Genomic DNA, 4,056 nt, shown 5'->3' on the forward strand with positions numbered 1-4,056 from the left:
GGCCGTCCGTGGAGATGAGGAGGTCGCAATCTGCGCAGATCGGGAAACGGAGGGGAAAAGATTAGAGATCCATCCCGGATGTGAGGAGACCTTGAGGGAAGAGAGGATTTACCAGGTGCTTGCCGGGAGAAGTGCGGAGCGAAGAGCGGCGAGAGCTCGGTCGACGATGGGGGAGTGGAGGTTGGGCCGAGTGGCCTTTTCCTCCTCCTTTCTTTTTTTTCTCTTTTTTTGCTGGAGCGGGCCGCGTGAGTCCAAACACATCAAATGTGTAGCAACCCCTCAAATAAAAAAATCAAATATGTAGCATACTAGTATTGGAGTACTATATTCCTATCCTGAAAAAAGAAAGGAAAATCCAACTCAAAAAAGAGAAAAAAAAGAACTAAATGTACATTTCTAAGGGAGTTAATTGCATCCAGAATTACACTAACGTGAGCATGGGACGAACAGTCTTTTAGAGGTGTTTGGGCACCTAGCTCACCCTCGACCATGACCACAATTGCAACTTCTCTGTATAGTCTCCCTCTACGACTTCTTCATCTTCCAGACCTCTTCATCCACCATGTGCTCGTCGAGTCGACACAACTTTACCTACGAGCATGTAGAGGTCGGTGCTATGGTCTTGCTCGATCAAACTGGCAGATGGCCTCCTTGGCATTGCATGGTGGAGTGGTGTCCAGTCCAGTGGCGGAGCCAGAAACTGAATATAGATGGGGCCAAAACATGTCATATAATGATAGAGGGGGCCAAATCACTTAAACCTAGCTAATTTTGTCTGGCAGATGGATGGGAGGATTAGGAGTACATATAGGCAGGGCCGGTCCTGAGATTTCGGAGGCCCGGAGCGAAAGTAAAATTTGAGGCCCCTTGTTATAAACCTCTACAGAAAATAGACGACCGGTTAAAGAATCACTAGGAAACCAAAACAATCAGTACAAAGATCAAGCGAAAAAGACTCATAAATTACAAGAACTTTGTAAGCGTTTGACACAAGAAACAGTCATGTTTTCAACTTGCAAAGGAACTGAGCTGGTGAAGTGTTGCCTCTGCGTGCTGCCGTCTGTTGGATTGGAAAACTTATAGGCTAATCCATAAGGGGGTGAGATGGAGAAACTGAAAGCAATTCAAAATAAAATCATCTACAACGGCAATAGCCATTAATTTGCTAGGCAGAGGAAGAAGAAAACGACGGCGGCTAGTGTTACGAGATGGATCCATCGATTTGAAACTAGGTTAGTGCCTTTCACAATGAAGTAACCTAATAGTTTTTTTTTTCAGAAACAAGTAACCTAGTAATAATAATAAGCTAGTTGTTGGGCTACGGATTGTGCACAGGGTCAGGCCCCCCAGCAGGTTGGGCCCTAGGGCATCGCACTTCTTGCCCCTACCCAGGGCCGGCCCTGCATATAGGTGTATTTGTGAGAGCATAGGAGGGGCCAAGGCCCCTGCCAGCACCCCTGCCTTCGCCACTGGTCCAGTCCCATGGGCCATTTGGACGTACAGAGCAAGCACATCGTTTTTGCCGACAAGGAGTGCGGCTATGATGCTAGTTTGTCTTCAAGCACAATTGTATCAACCAGGGTTTGAAGTTTCAATGAAATTGTGAGAAATTCCTGGTAATTTTGATAGGTAGGGAAACACTTTTTTACCTTCAATTTTTGACCTAGATTCAATAATTCAAATCAAATTTAACTTTGGTCAAACTCATTCAAATTCAGTAATTAAGGAAAGATGTTTTTTATATTCCATAAGGTCTGAAATAATTAAGGTACTAAAGTATTAAACCCTCGGATCAACTCCATCAGGCGTTCCATTGTCCAACAATCCTGCTTCGTGACTACCATCTCCATATTTGACTCCCACAAATTAAAAAAAACATGAGCCAATTTATTGTAATGGGATTTTTTTAAACACAATTAAATCATCTAATGTAAGTATTTATATGTTTTATTTTGGTTCTGTTGGAAGTACGTAATGCTTTAGTCAAGGGGGACACAACAAAAAAGTTGTTGGGCTAGAAAATTTTAGTTAGAAACTAAATATATTTCTATATTGTACACGAATTTTTTTTGCAGCATATTCTAGTTGAATGGAACATATGTTATTGTGCTCGAAACTTGAAATTATAAACTATACACGTAGCTATGTAAGATTAAAAAAATATAGTTCCACTAAAGGCCAAATCTAGTACTTCGAAAACTTTTTTTTTCATATGAAACTGTGTCCAGTGTACCAACTCTAGCCATTGATGACAACCATATGTGATCAATAGATCTCACAAATTTCACTCATAAACAGAATTGTATCGCTTTTAGAAAAAAGAGTACAATATAGACACACACATAAACATGTCACAGGGCAAACCGCCTCACAACTGTTAGGAAAAGGCACACAAACCGTTTAAGTTGGGAGACTTGGTAGAACAACCATCCGACTACCCATCCTTTTTCATGGAGACTAGCCCCCTCAAAAAAAAAAAACTAACGGTTTGGTGCTCGAAAAGATATTCTTTTTCCCTAAATGAAAAAGATATTATTAGTTCCTTTTTGGGGGAAAGTGTCTTTTTCAAAATTGAGGTGGATGTGATGAACTTAGAGCATCTCCCGCCGTTGGCCCCCCAGGGGGCGCCTAAAATCGCCGCCTGGGGGTGAGCCGGCGCAAAAATTGGGCCTGGGGGCGAGTTGGTCCCCAGCCGCCGGCCCCAGGGCCGCTCCCAGGAGCGTTTAAAAATAAAATTTGTATAGCAAATTTCGGCACAGTTCGGCGAAGTTCGGCTAAACACGATAAATTTCGGCAAACTTGGGCATATATTAGACATGTTCGCCGGTTTTCATTACATAGCAAAATAGATAACTAATCTAAAAGAGAAACTGGCTGAACGCCGAGTAGTCGCCGTCATCGCCGCCATCGTTGGACTTCTCCTCCTTGACGCGGCCGTCCCTGGTGGACCCCTGACCGGCGTCGCCAACGCGAGCTGGTGGCGGCGGCGCATCGTCGTCGTCGCTGTCGCAGATGACGATGACTCCGCCTTCGTCGCGGCCGCGTCGGCGCTCCGCGAAGCGGCGCAGGGCGGCGCACTGGCGCTCCTTCGCCTTCTCCAGGCGCTCCTTCTCCATCGCATCGGCGAAGTAATTGGGCTTGGCCACGGCGTTGGGCAACGGGGGAACGGGCACTCCCCCGTCGCTGAGTCTCCACCCCGTCGGCCCGGCGCGCATGTCCGGCGGCACCGGGATGTTCGCCTGGAACAGGAGCCAGGACTCCTGTTCGCGCAGCGAACGGCGGCCGAAGCCGTTGGCCGCCGCCTCATCTCCGGGGAAATGCTCTGCCATGGAGACGGGTTTGAGAGAGGTAGAGAGGGAGAGGGAGGGGCTGGGCGGCGGCGCTCGGGAGAGGTAGAGGGAGGGGCTGGGCGGCGGCGCTCGGGAGAGGTAGAGGGAGGGGCTGGGCGGCCGCGAGGGGCGGGGCTGGTGTGGGCACAGGCGAGTGAGGCCACCGGCTATATAGCTGCGCCGCGCCCGTGTGAACGCGTGCGAGGGAGGGGAGGCGTCGGCGCGCCATCCCGTGATGCGCCGCCCGTGAGAAATCAATGGCAAGGCTGACCGGCGGCAGCCTTGCCATTGACTCGCCGCGGGAACCGAGGCCGTTGGGGGAAGACGAGGCGCTGTGTCGCTGACGCGGCTGGCCCGCGGCTTTTTCGCGCCAAAACAACTCGCCCCGGCGCCCCTGGGCGCCCCCCAGCGCGCCGGGTTCGGCCTGGGTCCGCCGGCGCTGTTTTCGGCCCAGGCCGGCGAAAATCGGGCTCCTGACGGCGCGACTGGGCCGTTTTTTCGGCGCCGGCGCGAGAAAATCGTCTGGGGAGGCCTTCCTGGGACGCGGCTGGAGATGCTCTTATCATTTTGGGCGTCGCCTACTATTGCATTTGATATTTTTGAGCCCACCTAAGTTTCAACAAATCAAACACACACAAACATACTCGCTCCGTACGGCGACGCGAGCGCGCCTACGGCGGGCGGGTATTATTATATGACGTGTGAAAATGACCGCCCCTATCCTTTA

Source organism: Triticum dicoccoides, chromosome 3A (genome assembly GCF_002162155.2).
Source record: "Triticum dicoccoides isolate Atlit2015 ecotype Zavitan chromosome 3A, WEW_v2.0, whole genome shotgun sequence".
Taxonomy (NCBI): domain Eukaryota; kingdom Viridiplantae; phylum Streptophyta; class Magnoliopsida; order Poales; family Poaceae; genus Triticum; species Triticum dicoccoides.